Source organism: Enhydra lutris, unplaced genomic scaffold (genome assembly GCF_002288905.1).
Source record: "Enhydra lutris kenyoni isolate GAN:26980312 unplaced genomic scaffold, ASM228890v2 scaffoldscaffold5, whole genome shotgun sequence".
NCBI classification, from domain to species: Eukaryota; Metazoa; Chordata; class Mammalia; order Carnivora; family Mustelidae; genus Enhydra; species Enhydra lutris.
Genome location: NW_019154089.1, coordinates 8761531 through 8778287, shown reverse-complemented (window position 1 = coordinate 8778287; position 16757 = coordinate 8761531). Strand labels below are relative to the sequence as shown.

The 16757-nt window shown below is 35.6% G+C and overlaps 1 protein-coding gene across 5 annotated transcripts in view; it reads right to left on the bottom strand.

The window, feature by feature from the left end:
* Positions 1-16757, bottom strand: part of LOC111140881 (Rap guanine nucleotide exchange factor 6) — a 196384-nt gene that overhangs the window by 108333 nt on the left and 71294 nt on the right. The gene's annotated exons all lie outside the window — the stretch shown is intronic.

The window sequence follows — 16757 nt, the reverse complement described above, 5'->3', positions numbered from 1 at the left end:
ACCTCCTGAAAAAATACGCAAACACACTCAACTAAGAGAAGACTTTAAACATGAACAAAGAGCTAAGCAGACAATAAGGGAAACGACTGCCATTCATGAAATGAAAACAAGTTATTAAACAAGGGTGGCTGTTAAAAACCATCACTTGAGATTTCAGAAATGATTAATGGTGTGGGAAACAAAGGCATAAGAGAAATTATTAAATTTCCTTACTACCTACAGCCCACTGACAAGTCCTTGAAACAGGCAGAATGACATTCCTCTAGGGACTTAACTGCCTGGATGTTGACAGTTTGCTAAGGGCAAAAGGCAATCCTAAACACCACCCCCCACCCCAGAAATCTACTTTAACATATAAAATTCCTTTAGAAATTTCCTTTATCTCTAAACCCCACCCAGACACGTGTGGCAATCACCCCTCTCCCCACAAGTATATGGCCCACCAATATACATCTGAAGGGTCTCATGATTAAGGTTTTATTAGATAGCAATAAGTGACCTCTTCCCAACAACAGCTAGCCCCCTCAAGCTCCTGGAAACCTTGCTTCCAAAAGTCTTTAGTGACTTATGCTTTCCCAAACCCCCTCACAACTTGGAAGTATACAATGGGTCACTCTTCATGACTCCAGTGCAGCTCTTTCTGCCCACGGGTCCTGTCCCTGTGCCTTAATAAAACCACTTTTTGCAACAAAGATGTCTCAAGAATTCTTTCTTGGCCATCGGCTTTGAACCCTAATGTCTCTCCCAAATCAATTAATACAACGATTACATTTAGAAATTTAAAAGATGAAGAGCAGAACAGCAAATGGTAACAAATGGAGAATCGGTGAGTTAGAAGATCAAACTGGAAATGCATAGAGTGAAAATAAAGTCTGAAACAAGTGTTTAGAGATAATATGGACAGATCCAGAGTTCCAACATCAACAACACTAAGAGCTGCAGTTTTCAAAAAATAAATTTCCCATAACTGAAGACCAATGGGAATAAAGATTCCCATTGAGAATCTTGAGAAGAGCTTGCAAGTCCCAAGAAAACAAAACAAAAAATTAGATAATCCATAATAAAACCTCATGGCATCAAGGATAAAAAGAAAAATCCAAACAAAACAAAACAACTAACCACTGACAAGAAAAAGAGATTACTTAACAAAGGACTGAGGATTATAAGGAGCCCAGACTTCTCATCACCAACAATGGATGTGAGAGATGGCACATTAACTTTTTCAAAGTGCTAAAGGGAAAAAAAAACGGATGTGAGAGATGGCACATTAACTTTTTCAAAGTGCTAAAGGGAAAAAAAAACTTTAGATTTATTATTTTATATACAACTAAACAACTATTTTAAAAGTAAATATGAAATAAAGCATTTTGAACATACCAGAACCTAAATAAAGTTCATCTCCTCCCCCCACTCCCTTATCTGGCTTCTAGAACTATTTATTCTGTCAAGAAAATAAATTCAGAAGTAACGAAAGCCAAGTAGTAGAGTGCACAAAACACATGAATAAATAAAATCAGTAGGATGTACAGGGAAACTGAGAGAACCAAGTTTAAAAAAAATTAACCACAGGTTTAATGTGTTTGCAATCACAATCCAGAGTTAAAATTCCAACAGTAGTAACATGAGAGATGGGGGAGGGGTGGAAAGAAGTCATACTCTTTCCCTAATACTAATTTACATAGTCAAGTACCAATCACAGAATCCTGCTCAGATAGTATTTGCTAGCGTTTAATCAACCCTTAGAATCTGATTTTTAAAATCCCCTTGGCTCTTCTATACTTGTTAAACTTTAAATCAAAAGCTGGTTACCAATACCACCAAAGACTATGTTTTTGTTGGGATTCTAAACAACAACACCTATATCTCATTCTTGATTTTCTTTAAAGCTTTTTCACTTGGTCTCATCCATTTTCCTTCCACAGGTTTTAAATCTTAGTAGTGTCACTATCAAGCATTAGCAAAGCCCCACAGGTGGCATTTGTACTATGGAGGCCACCCATGCCTTACCAGATAGTACAAATGAAGCGCATACCTATACCTATGTTTCTCTCCATCTTTTTACATTTCAATCAGTTGTTTGCCAAATAGACTGTGAATTTAAATGTCTTTCCAGAAGCTGCGTTTAAGAAAATAGCAGTGACGCTATCAACAGTATTTCTCCCTTAGTCACCATCAGTAGGACAACCTTTGAACAAAGACATGATTTCATCTTAGGAAATGCCTCTATTGTGCCTGTCTCTATTCAACAGAACCATAAAGAAATCCTGACACAGCCAATGTTACAAGTAAAGTGCTTACTAAAACATATAGTTTCATAAAACAAAACTAAAAATTCACACTTCTCTGGGTTTGTTTTTGAAATTTACATACTAGGAAAGATAACTTGAGTGGCATCAAATTTCAGATCTACATAAACAACCACTATTAACAATACAATTTATTAAATTACATTGCATATTTTCCTAAAACCTAGCATGTCCTGTTGTGTAGCATTTTGCTTTTCTGTGAGTTAATGTTTGCTTTTTAAAAAGTGACAAATATAACAGAAGCTATCTTAACATCTCAAGCTACTAATGATTCACTTACGACTATTTTTAAAATGCTTAAGAACATAAAAATTTTTTCATAGACTTTTCATACTAAGTATGTCCTTCATATTACTTCACTGAGAAGTTATTACCCTGTTTTCCTAAAATTTTTGTGTAATATAAAAACATATAGAGATTAGACTAACACTGCTAAATGCATCGACCATTTAAGGAAGCTATACAATACAATCAGGTTAAAGAGCATACTCACAGAGAAGTACAGAAATAGTTATAACCAAATGGTTCAGTCTGAAGACAGTATACCTCAAATGCATTACATTTTAAGTCTATAGATTATTACGAAGGTATTTTTTCAAATCCTCTTAGAGATACATTAGAATACTTTAGAGATTCCTTTAAATCGAAAAACAAAATGGCCATGAGATTGAGCTTTTTTAGATAATGCTTTGTAATACTTATTGTTAAAGTTTAGGAAATGTAAGAGCACAATAAAGCTCGTTTACAATTCAAAGTAACAGAATTTAAATTTAATAACTAGATTATATTCATCTCCAAGAAAATAATAAACATTACTTACTTTGGAGGCCCATGGCTGAAGACAATTGGCATAACAGCGAACAAGAAAAGCCATTTCCTGGGCTGGAAAGGGTAGTTTCCTTTTCAAACCAGAGCCACACGGATGAGTATGTTGACAAAATTCTGTTAAGTTTCTTTTTACAAATCATACGCCATTTGCAGTGTTATGTAAAGGCAGCTTCTCCAAATCCCTTTCAAACTGAAATCAGGAGCTTTCAGTAGCTCAGAGTATTGTTCTAAATAACTGCAACAGTTTTCATCACAATGTTTACTTTTAACAAACAAATCACAGTAAATCAAGATGTTTACATTTCTGGCTCAGTACATACAGACATACACATGCTTCTTCAGGCTCCTGGCACAGACATGCACAGTAGTAACACACAGTTAATACAGTATCAATCAAAGTAAATAAGGCAACATGCACCAAATCTGTGTTCCTGGATTCTGAGAAACCCTTCCTTTCTGTAATACAGCTTTGTCTTTTCTTCAACTTATTTCATTCTGTAGAGCAAGCACTGCAGTTAATTCTTTTGCATCGGAAGCAAACCAGAACACTGTATCCTTAAAATGAAAGTTTCTTCTTTATCTTCTTAATCACCAAAGGTTAAAAAAAAAAAAAAATCAACCGATGAGCAAGCAAATGGTAGTTAGAAGATATATATATGCTCTAACAGGTCTGTCCTGGAGAACGCCTGAAAATATCCAAAATTGAAATTTTCTCTTTTTCACATGCACTATTTACAGCTCTGCAGTACTGCTTCTTGTTCTAATGCATCAGTAAGACAGTAATGTTGATCTAAGTCTGGCTTTTCTGGTTGAAAATTTATATATGATGACACAAAAGCACTACATCTTCTGCTAAAACAAGACTATATGTTACTGTCTTAATTCCTACTGTCCTTGCCTGTTTCACAGCAGCTCCCTAAGGAGAAGCTCCTATTGATTCCATGCTCTGCAGTAAGATGAAATATCTAATAAGAAGGAAAGAGAGTGGGAGGAGAATAGAGCTAAAAGGATGACATCACCTGTATAGAAAGCCTTCAGAAACTGCATTAGATCAATTGGCTACTGTATCTGCAGATGTAGCCCAAAAAGCAATTTAATGAACACACACACACACACACACACACACACACACACACATACACCCCTTCCATGAGACATGTCAGCAAGCTAAATTCTATAAGAAAAAAACTGGCTTAAAGCACCTCTCTATTTCACTTTTAAAAATCCATCTTGATTTTTAATTCTGTGCATTGATACACAGCTTTATTTGGGAAGCTAGATTTCCTATAATTATTCAAATTTAACACAGTATTGTCCTCCCAAGGGAAAATAATTAGCACTGGTAAAATACTTGCATTACAAATATGTAAGGCAGCCTTCCCCTCAGATGTCACATAAGTGTTTGTTACATTACTAAATCAGGGGTTTCTGCTTGCAAAACTTATTTATCAAGTAACTGTTCTAAAAGATATAACCTTTAGGATACTCTTAACATTAAAAATATCAAAGTACTAAGTACTAAGATTTTTATGTATATATTTAAATGGAAACAATAGAATTTCATTTTGCAAAGAAAAGCTGAAAAACATCACTAGGCATAACAGCCGAGTTGCAGCCTATACCAACTCCTCTGAGGAAGAATAACCCATGCAATACGGTACTTTCCTGCAGCCCGGCACTCAATTCCTAGAAAGACACAGGATGCCAGTAAAACTCAAAAGGAATCAGAGAAGAAAATTATTATACCTGTTTAAAAACTAGCATTTGGGACTAAAAAGTAAACATTTTTCTATAAAAATTCCAGAAAAAAATTAAATTTTGCCACACCCTATCCAATCTAAAAACAATTCCTCTAGCATCCACCCTTACTCTTCACACTTCTGCCGCAAGGAACCTACTGCAGATACTCCTATAGTTTGCACTTAAGTTTGTAATGGTGCCTCCCAATGGCCAAAAAATGACATAGTTTCCAATGATAAAATGCTTAGTACATCCCCAGACAGCAAAATTATGAGAGTTACAATCAATGAACAAAGCAGAGTAATACAATTATTTTGTTTTATTCACCTAACACTAATTTTGAGGGCAAGAGATGTGCAACTTAGGAAGAGAAATTATTACCTGAAAGATGGGTGTTATTACAAAGGACTCCACTGTCAAAGAAACATGTTATTAGCCCCACCAAAAAAAAAAAAAAAAAAGAGTTCTTTAATACCTCTGCGCAAAGTATGACTCACTTTCTGAACAATACTAACCTGCCAATCTGAATTGTGCTGTTACTTATAAAAGTATAATTAACTGTAGTAAAGCTAAATACTGTTCTTAACAAAAGTAAGTCATGCTTTCAAACTATGTGATCACTTATGTACTTAGATTTCCATAAAACTTAAGAATCATATTTCTGGTGAAAGTTTCCAAAGAATACATACAAAAAATTTGCATTTAAGTGTAAAATTAAATCTCAAAAATACAAATAAGCATGACTAGCTTTCTAAACATAAAACATGGTAAACATATACAGGTTGATTTTCAAGCACCAATATATTTTCTCAATTATTATTTTTTTAATTATTTATTTGCCAGACGGAGATCACAAGTAGGCAGAGAGGCAGAAAGAGAGAGAGGAGGAAACAGGCTCCCCGCGGAGCAGAGAGCCCAATGTGGGGCTCAATCCCAGGACCCTGGGATCATGACCTGAGCCGAAGGCAGAGGCTTTAACCCACTGAGCCACCCAGGCGCCCCTCAACTTAATTATTTATAATAAACTATAATGCATTGGAGTTTTAACACTATGTTAAGCATTCAAGAATAAATTAACTTAAAATCTAATTTTGAGCATTCATATTTTGAAACAGAAAAATGATAGCAGGCACTCTATGTAAATGAGGCCCAACAATTACTAAAGATAAATTTCTAAGCCAAGCCTTTTATACATAAACATTAGTAACATGACTCAAGAGTAGTTCAGTCTCATTGACAGATAACAATTACATTCATGTATGGTACCAACAGGATTAAATTATAACCAAAAACAAGATCATAATGGTCATTTCCACCACACCCTTTTTACAATAAATCATGCTGATAGCACACAAAGAAGGACCTCAAGTTGAGCAAGAGAGAGCCATCTCTTAGCTGCTTTAAGAAACTGCCGCTCTGTGTATGAAATGCAATCCACTAGATGCCATATGTTAGAAACTACTGTAGTAAACAACAACTCAGCAAAGGAACAACTCTCTTTTCCTATAGCGTGGCCTGTAAGTGAAGATGACATCATCCTTTTCCTTGTTCTACCAATCACCTCATAGTATCCACCATCCTGGGGAACTGTATGGTGAACAGAGCATGCAGAATCCCCCTGTGCAACAATACCATCAAAGAAATACACAGGCCAAATCCTATATTCAGCTTATGAATCCACCAGCATTCTGAGGATATGCTATACCACATGATTTCTTCAGGAAAAAAATGACATAACCTCCTAATTAATGAAGAAAGAAATAAACATCTTTTGAAGACAACAGTCAGTAATTTGTCAAGTAACTAAAAATACGATTAGGTGAATAAACACTTTTTCACTTCCATCATTTTTAGAATTTTATTGTGATCTCATCTTACCAATTCAAATGAAGTAATCGCAGCAAGGGAGAGTGCCCTGATCTACACATTATCTAGGAACCATCACCACAGAATAGCCATTTAAGAATACATTTCCCCTGCATATGAAACGTCATGATGTTAAGCCACATGAGATGAAATCTTTGGCTTCAGAAGGGTCTGCCGCACCACCATAAAAGAAAGCAATCGACATACCTTGGTTTTGCAAAGCTTCAAACCATTACAAATATATTTATAAAAATGTAAATGCTATGTAGTTAATAATTAAAATATGTTGACTGTATATACTGCCTCTAAACAAAAATACAAATGAAAACATCAGAAATATTGCATGGAAAGCCAAAAATGAGGTTCTGACAGTTACTAAACTATACATATATTTCTTACTTAGTAAACAACACTGAAAAGGGGGGGCGGTCATCAACGATAAAGTTATCAGAGGATATACATTCTTGACATTATAAAAACAAACAACCGACAATAACAAAAACCAGATTTATAGTAATCTCAGGCAAGGTCATATTGTTTATTCCCCATCTGCACAGTGAAAACTGTAATTACAATTTGGGAGAAACCAAATTCAAAAGCAGGTAAAGAACAAAGAAAAATTATGTACTACCACAAAATAAACAGGCCCCTCGTTTCTCTATTTTAGTTGTAAGCATTTGGTCTTCAAAATATAAATTAAGTGTGCTGATTTATATAGTAAAAACACTTTAATCCTTTTGAAGAATGAATGACCCGTTACCATAATGTCAGAGAGGTAACATCCAAGCCCTTGTAAAGGATCATAGCAAGCTTTTCCACCTCTTCCTCACCCCTTGCTTAACTTTAATATTTGAAATGAATCCTCATTAAGTTATCAGACACGATTAATTCTAATTACTGGTGCCCCTCAGGAATTCCTCCTTTTAAAGTGCATTCTATCTATCGCTCAGCCTTTCTGAAAAAAGGGAAGCCAGAGTATCAACATTCTCCTCCTATTAAGAAAAAGTGCGCTTCAACACACTATCAGCTATGACCACTAAATGGTCAGCACCATGCTGTTGAAAACCCTGCTAAAGCTACCAGCAGGACACATAAGCACTATGAAATATGATCCTTCCTTAGGGAGTGATCGAGGAAGAAAAAGCAAAGGAGAGGGAAGCCTTCATCATCAACTAAGGTGATGTAAGCTTCTATAATTAGAAACAGTGAAACCGAAGGAACAATAAAAAGGCACACCATGCTTCCACTTTCCCCCAAACTGTGCAGTTGTGGGAAGCGTTCATTCACTCACATACAGGCAAATAAAGAATATATTCTACCTGCAGTCAGTCAAGTGTGCTACCAAGCAAAGCTAATGTAAAAGCTAATGTAAAGTGTATTATTTTCTTCCAAAAAATGAGGTCTACCCAGTAATTAAAACAGAGCTATATATAAACATAACTGTAAAAACAAATGTCATTTTAAAGATTAAACTGTTGAGAATACGGTCTCCATCTCTAGAATCCCAGAATATATTTGAGACCAACTTTAAATCACTTCTCTAATTTTTTTTTTCACTTCTCTAATTTTAATACTGCATTTTCTAGTATTATGAAAGCCAAATGCTGAGTTCAGCATAGTTTCTGAACAGGTAACAAATCAAACAAAATGGCAAAAACATTCAGCATTTATCTGTTTGCTGTGTCTCAGGAGTTATTACTCTTCAATTGGAATGCTCTTAAAAATCAATACCTTGGACCACTGGTATACATTAATAACAGAGTTGCCTCAGAAAGACTTCAGAAGAGCTTCCAGTAGCAATTATTGTATAAAGTGTTTCAAGTATGTTAAAAAATTTCTCCAATTCTGGTTCCCTGGGCAGATCCAGAGCAGCATGCCCTGCCCTCCTTGAGCTCCCAACATTCATGAAGTTCAAAAAAAGTGAATGATAATTTCTTGAAACGATTAAGCTAGCAATACTTATACAGAGCTATAAAAATGATTTTTTATATCCTTAATCCAGTAGATTAACTTTCACAAATTAATCCTAACAACAAAATCAGAGTCCATTTATTCATACAAGTTGTCCATTAAAGGGACAAAAAGCAGAAGCTTCATGAGAGTACTTTCTTATACTCATAAACATAATATTACTATTAAAAATAATGTTTTAGGAAAAATTTAATAGCTTAAGAAGTAGAGAACAGAATTTATAAATATCCAGCATTATCTAAATTAGAAGAGCTAAATTAATCAAGATACTTTTCCAAATCACTAGCAACACTAGCTATCTCTGGGTTGAGGATGACGGCAAGTTCCTTTCTTAACATTCTTCTACGTTTTTACATTTCTACAATGAGCATTTTTTTCACAAATTAAAAAAAAAAATCTGCTCGAGGCAGCCATTTGTCCTAACTTAGTTTGATTACACTACCACCCCTTTGCTTTTTCTCTATTTGTGGACTCATGACCCTCTAAGTAGGTATAAGAACTTCCTATCAAGAATTCTGTATTATTTCCCAGAAGGCAAATGGGAAGCAAAATTCTCCTAGGAGATGTTAAACAATCAAGAATAAATTGAGAAAAGTCCTCTTCTGTTATTAAGATGCAAAGCACCATAAAAAATACACTGTGCAGGGCACTCTGATACCCTTGTAACAGAGGCCTCACAAAGCTCCCTCGCCATTTTCATCATGTGAGCAGACAGGTCAGCAGTCTGTAAGCTCAGGGAGCATACAGAAGAACCCAAACAGGCCTAAACCCTCACCTTAAAATTCCTGCCTCCAGAATTTTGAGAAATAAATGTGTTATTTATGAGCCACTCAGTCGGTGGTATTTTGTTACAGCAGCCTCAACAGACTAAGACATCCTCATCAAAGAGGAGATTTCAGCAATCACATGATTAGACCAAAGTCCTCTAATTTCTGATGAACTTATCAGGCGGCAGGATCCTAATTTCTCACCACAGGAGTGGCTTGATCAATAAGACACACAGATTCCATCAAAGCAACACAAACTCTGCTAAAAAAAAAAAAACCCCAAAACTTATGGTATCACATGCATGGCCAAGTCGAAGAATATAGCCATTATCTGGTGTACCAACATAAAGGTGGTTAAATAATCTGATCCTAATAATCAACTGTACTGACAGTTATGCCTTAATCTTGCCAAATATGCTCTGAATCCAAACAAAACTGCAGGAGAGCAGGGAATGTAAGGTGCCATCAGAGGGAGCTGACTGCTTCATCGTAATTTGTGCGCCTAAAATCAAACTGTAGATTCTAGAGTACCGTACCATGCCTACGACCTGCCATACTTTCCAGAACAATGGACTGGGTAGAAAAAACATATATAAAGAAAGGTGAGTAAAAGAAAGCCCTCTAAATTTAAGACCATGACCCACGATGTTGCCATGAAATCCTTTTTCTAGGTGTCCTTTTGGAAAGAGTTTGATGGCTCCACTATATGCAAGTGCTATGATGGACAAAGAGAAAAACAAGGCTAGTGGCTTATGCTGTGCCTGAGAATGTAAAAAGCTCCATAAGCAGTATCGGGGACAAGAAAGAAAAAATTATGATGTGGTCTATTGTGGAACTTGGGATCTAGTTAAGAGAAGGTAACATGCACACCAAACACCTTTACTGTTTGTTATTTTAAAACACAGTATAAGAAATGAGAAATCAATAAAGGACTGTAATTTCATAAATGAAGTACCCAGGGGCGCATGGGTGACTCAGTGGGTTACGCCTCTGCCTTCGGCTCAGGTCATGATCTCAGGGTCCTGGGATTAAGCCCCACATCGGGCTCTCTGCTCCATGGGGAGCCTGCTTCCCCCTCTCTCTCTCTGCCTGCCTCGCTGCCTACTGGTGATCTCTCTCTGTCAAATAAATAAATAAAATCTTAAAAAAACAAAAAACAAACAAACAAAAAAAACCCACCACTATTTATAAATGAAGCACCCAAACACCAAGAAAATTTTTCAGACCTTTGAAGAATGTCCTTGTTTATATTTGAGTCAACAATGTTTCCACAAAATGAGCATGAGTGGGGACGCCTGGGTGGCTCAGTGGATTAAGCCTCTGCCTTCAGCTCAGGTCATGATCTCAGGGTCCTGGGATCGAGTCCTGCATCGGGCTCTCTGCTTGGCAGGGAGCATACTTCCCCCTCTCTGTCTCTGCCTGCCTCTCCGCCTGCTTGTGATCTCTGTCAAATAAAATAAATAAAATCTTTAAAAAAAAAAAAAGAGCATGAATGTTTTCTGATATTATGGTTATTGATTTCAAGATGAATAAAGGCATACTTGGTGCCTGACCTTGGTGAAACCAAAATACTTCTTCCTTTTTGGTTCTGCCTTAATTTTACCATTTAACTTCACATATATACCAACATTAAAAATTCAAATCATTACATTTGAAAAATGTTCACCATAATAGGCTGTTTAAAACATAGCAATCAAGTTTTGGAACATAGCTGAATTCTATGAGCGCACTGCATATAAGTCCCACATCCTATGGGACCAATGAGAAGTCCACTCTATGAACAGGAAATGTTAAGAAAGATGTCTCCAAAGAGATCAATCAATGAATGAAGCCTTGGGAGCTGAGCAGGACTTATCAAGAGGACACAGTAGGAGTCCATTCTGGATAGAAGGAGCAAATGTTAAAATTCAAACTGATTCTTTAAAGAATTACCTTAGGTAAAAGAGCCTCCAAAAACCTTCCAGGGGGAGAACAAGAACAAAGGAAGGGACCTCCAGCAAAATAATGGAGCCAGAAAGCTAAAGAGATAAATTGGTGCCAAATGAGGAAGAAATTTAAAAACAACCTAATCTTGAAACTTTTTAAAATAAAAAAAATTTTGAGATACATTTCTGACATATGTAACTTATTTTTTTTAAAGATTTTATTTATTTATTTGACAGAGAGAGATCACAAGTAGGCAGAGAAGCAAGCAGAGAGAGAGAGGAAGGGAAGCAGGCTCCCTGCTGAACAGAGAGCCTGATGCGGGGCTCCATCCCACGACCCTGGAATCATGACCTGAGCTGAAGGCAGAGGCTTTAACCCACTGAGCCACCAAGGCGCCCCTGACATATGTAACTTATTAATAAATGCACGTATCCCCAGCAAAAATAGTTATGAAATATATACAAATCCCCAGAAATTTAAAAGGATAATATAATACTACATATAAATATAAACTCTATTTTCTTCCCATGTCCTAGGGACAGTTTTGTAATCTACATTTTAAGACATATGGACTAACCTAGTGGGCCTTGCTAACTACTGTCAGAAAGAACTTCAAATCAGTCATTCCAAAACCAGTCATCAGTTTTTGGCAGACACCCCTGCCATCATTTCACTGGATTTTAGCCAGTGGTTGTGTACAGTAAAGCAACTTCAGTGACTTTCATATACATTTAGTTACCACCTTGTCTTTTAAGGTTGGACAAAGAAAATACCATGTTTTAAGAGAGCTACTGTGAATAAACACTATAAAAAAATTGGGTGGGAATGGGAGCAGTGGTAGGCTGAATCTTAGTTGCCCTAATTTCAAGCCAGCTTGATTTTCTTTTTCCTGCTTTTACTTTCCCTTTGTTCTAATTCTTTAGCTTACTTGTTTTTTTTTATTATATTAATATACTTAAATATTTTGGTAAACACATTTTATATTCAGGTATAGAACAGATAAATAAAAAAATTATTTTATAAGCAATAACAAACACTGAGTATTTACAGTAACAACAACAGGAAGAGAAGCTGTTGACATATTAAATGGTTTTTAGAGCCCCAAACACAACGCAGAACTTTCTGTAAAAAAATCTCATTTAATCCTTTCACAAATTTATAGGTTATTAATCAAAAGAGATGTAGGAAGGTTACACAATGTACCCAAAGTTACAGAGGAATCTAAACAGGCTGAAAGCTGATGCAAGAAGAGGCACTCTTATTTTCCTTGAGAGACAACCAGCTTGGAGGGTACAATGACGATGGTTCCCATTAGGCAAGTATATTCTGAAGAAACCATTACAGTGTAGTCTAATAATAGTCACAAGTATAAACATGGAATACTGTGGGAAAGCAGAGATGTATACCTAACCCTTTCCAATGGAAAATCATGGAGGCCTCCCATGAAATGATAGGGAATTGAGTCTTGAGGATGACTTTGTGCCAAGAAGACAAAGAATAAAATAGCATTTTAAGTAAAAGGAACAGCAGATGTAAAAGATGTATATACAAGCAGGTTTCTCACCCTCAGTACATACACACATGTATTTCTCACCCACACATACACATATACCTTAGACAGTGTATACATATATACAGTAACCATCTTACAATATAATATGTATATCAAATCACTTTAAACTTACACAGTGTTATATGTAAATTCTATCTCAATACAGCTGAAAATAACTAAAAATATGGTTCCTTCAAGGGTCACCAAATTTGTTCAGCATGACTAAAAAGTAGTGAATGCGTACAAAAAAAAGAAAAGATAAAGCTGGAGAGCTGGACAAAGTCCAGACCTTGCTGTCCAATCTGGTCGCTACTAGCCACATGTGGTCACTTACATGTCAAATATTTGAAATTAAAATGCTAAATTAAAATCCACAGTCATACCAGCCACATCATAAGTGCTCAATAGCCACTTGTGGCTAGTTACTACCACCAATCTGGAAACAGATATAAAATATTTCTATCATTGTTAAAAGTTCTATTAAAGAGAACTAGTCTAGACTATGAAGGTCCTCATACATCAGCTCTCTGAATTTCTTCGGTAGATGGTAGTAGGCTATGAAAAGATTTAAGAGTTTAAAAGAAGCGACAGAGCTTCATTTAGAACTGAAAGAAGTAAAATGGACGGACTAGGTGGGATGGGATAAAGGAAGAGGTAAAGAATAGGGCTAGCATAGGGATATCGGAGAGAAAGGAGAAAATAAATCCTGAAATCAAAGAAAGTGGTTAACCAGATGTCTTAATGGAGAGCTTATGAGACACTTTCCAATTTAGAAAAAAAAAAATTTCCATATTTCTTAAAATGAAGAAATACTGCTTTTACAGTGAAAATGGGCCGAGGGATTACAGGAGATGTTATTGCGACAGTTTTTTTTTCCTTTTAAAATTTTATTTATTGATTTTAGAGATAAAGAGCAAGTGCAAGCAGGGGGAGGGGCAGAGGAAGAGGGAGAAAATCCTAAGCGGACTCCCCAGTGAGCACATGAGCTCAATCTCCGGGGCCCAGCAGAAATCAAGAGTTGGATGTTTAAGTCAACTGAGCCACCCAGGTGCCCCAATGCTATTACAACAATTCTAAAAAGAAAGGCAGTGAACACTAAGGCAATGACATGGGGAAATTAAGAGCAGAGTATAAATCTTGAAACATTTAAGAAGCATCTACAGCTATTACTGACTGATTAGACTCTGAGTGTGCAAACATGTTCCATGTTCTTTAGCAACCACCCCTTAAGACAGGCACACCCAATACTACCATTCTCATTTTTTTTTTTTATTTGACAGATCACAAGTAGGCAGAGAGGCAGGCAGAGAGAGAGAGGAGGAGGAGGCAGGCTCCCTGCTGAGCAGAGAGCCCGATGTGAGGCTCGATCCCAGGACCCTGAGATCATGACCTGAGCCGAAGGCAGAAGCTTTAACCACTGAGCCACCCAGGCGCCCCTACCATTCTCATTTTTTAAGGTACAGCAACCAAAGCACAAAGAGTTTAGATGAAACTCCCTAACCATACAGTGAGTAGGAAGAATTCAAGACAGATGGCTCATGTAAATGCTAGACTATTTTCGGCTGGCATAATTACCCATCTTACTCTCACTGAATATTACTCCAATCACCTTTCTGCTATTTCTAAATATGAAATACACCTTCCTCAAATATCTAGAATATTCTCACTGAGAATATTCAAAAATATGTAAATTTGTTAAAAACTCTGAGAGCAATACCCTAAGGAGTTTCAAAAATGTTACAGTTATAGAAGTGCTCTTTTTAACATTAAGAAAAAAACCCTTTCACTTTCACATTAAAAGCATGGTTCTCATCTTTGTATAAAGCAATGTATGACAAAACTGCAACAATAATTCATAAAAATAAACAATCTTTTTCAATCATTCTAAGCATTCAATTAGAGAATAAAACATGCAAAGTCTTTAGTACACATAAACTTCTATGTACAGATTGTATACTAATAATACTTACGGCAAAGATAACAGTAACAAAAAATGCTGTACATCTTTAAGAATTTCTGACCTTCAGCATTTTAGCAAGGAAAAGTTGATGATGGTGAGCAAATGAAAAAAGAAACTGTCAAATCTGCACTACTGTCTACAAGAAAAAATGATTCCTTTTGATCTTTTTTCTCTGAATTGCTGAGAGTAGAAAAAAAAAGAACTGAAAGATCCTCAGGTAGTCATAAAGCCAATTTTCTTCTGGATGTTTTCACAAATACTAATTAAATTTTTGCTGCACAACCTCCTTTATCCAGACCAACTATCAGTATGTAGGTATTTGGACAGACACAGGTTTTACATATGGGTGACATTAATGAATAATAAATGAAAATCTCTTAAAACCTTTTCCAAGTTGCCTGAAATATATCTATTTTAGGAAAAAAAAAAAAAGCAAACAGAAACTATTATTTCAAGAAATAGCAAATTTACCTAACATGACCAAAAATCCTTTTCCAACCCAGTCTCATAGTTAATAACTACCCTGAATAAACTTAGTTCTCCCCTCTGCCAAACTTCTGATAGTACTTAATAGGTTAAGTACTTAAAACTAGCTATATAACCCTTTAAGTGCAACAATGCCACACTTCACTCAGAGTCATCAAATGGACAGCATCTCAAGCAGCGTGCCTGTTGTTATTTCTGGTCTACACAGGAAACCAACTTATCCCCAGGAGAACAACATTTAGCACACATGAGAGTTACAAGTACATGACTCAGGAGCATAAGCCACAGCTACCTAGAGAAAATACAGAATTTGCCTGGGCTTCAAGACATGATGCCAAAAAAATCTAAGAACACACTAGAGCTGAGACTGGAGTAAGTGATCAAAACACACATACAAACTATGCAGTGTAGCTCATATAAGGAAAACCAAATAATACAATTAAAGATAGTAATTCTACTTCTCAGAATTTTTCTAAAGACACCGACATACAGATACACGTAAGCACGAAAGATAATTAAACCTTATTTAAAAAATAAAAACTAAAAAAATCTAAATGACCAAATATTGGGAAGTAGATAAAGAAATTATGGTAATTATTATAATGGAATGCCATGATACTCTTGAGAATAATGTAAAAAAAAATTTTCTAAAGCACTGAAAGATATTCACATTATACACGTAAATTTTAAAGAGTTTTCATATATTTAAGTTTTAAAAAGCCAAAAAGCTTACATTTGTAACTCTATGTGGGAAAAAAGCCCCTTTACCCAAGAATACACAAAATGTCATGAATGGTTACATAACTGGGTAGTATGACAAGTCAATGTATAATTTTTCCAAAACAGACACATATTACTTATATAATAATGCAAACATGTTAGTTGAAATTTATTCATTATAGGGAAATTTATTACATAAAAAGAAATTATTACATAGTAAGAGCAGGAAATGAACTTTAAGTGCCTCTCGATGCGGCAAAAAAACCTAGGAGACTATTTCACATTACTCTTTGTTGTTAGAATGTACGGAACCAAAAACATAAGGCAAATGTCACTAAATCCTTAGAGCTGCCTTAAATTTAACATTTACTCCACTATACACAATTCCTTAAATAATCCTTCCTCCTAATATGGAAGGAGGAAGTTCTGTTTTGACAACCAAATGAATTAAACATAACCTTGGGCATTTTGTTGCAATCAATCTCTAAACTATTTCTATATTTTGGGAGGGATCATGACTTCTTTGAAACTGATAAAATACCCCTGGATTTATTCTTTCTTAGATTATCCTTACTTTTTCTTTTTTTTTAAGAATTTATTTATTTATTTGAGAGAGAGAGCACAAGCAAGGAAGA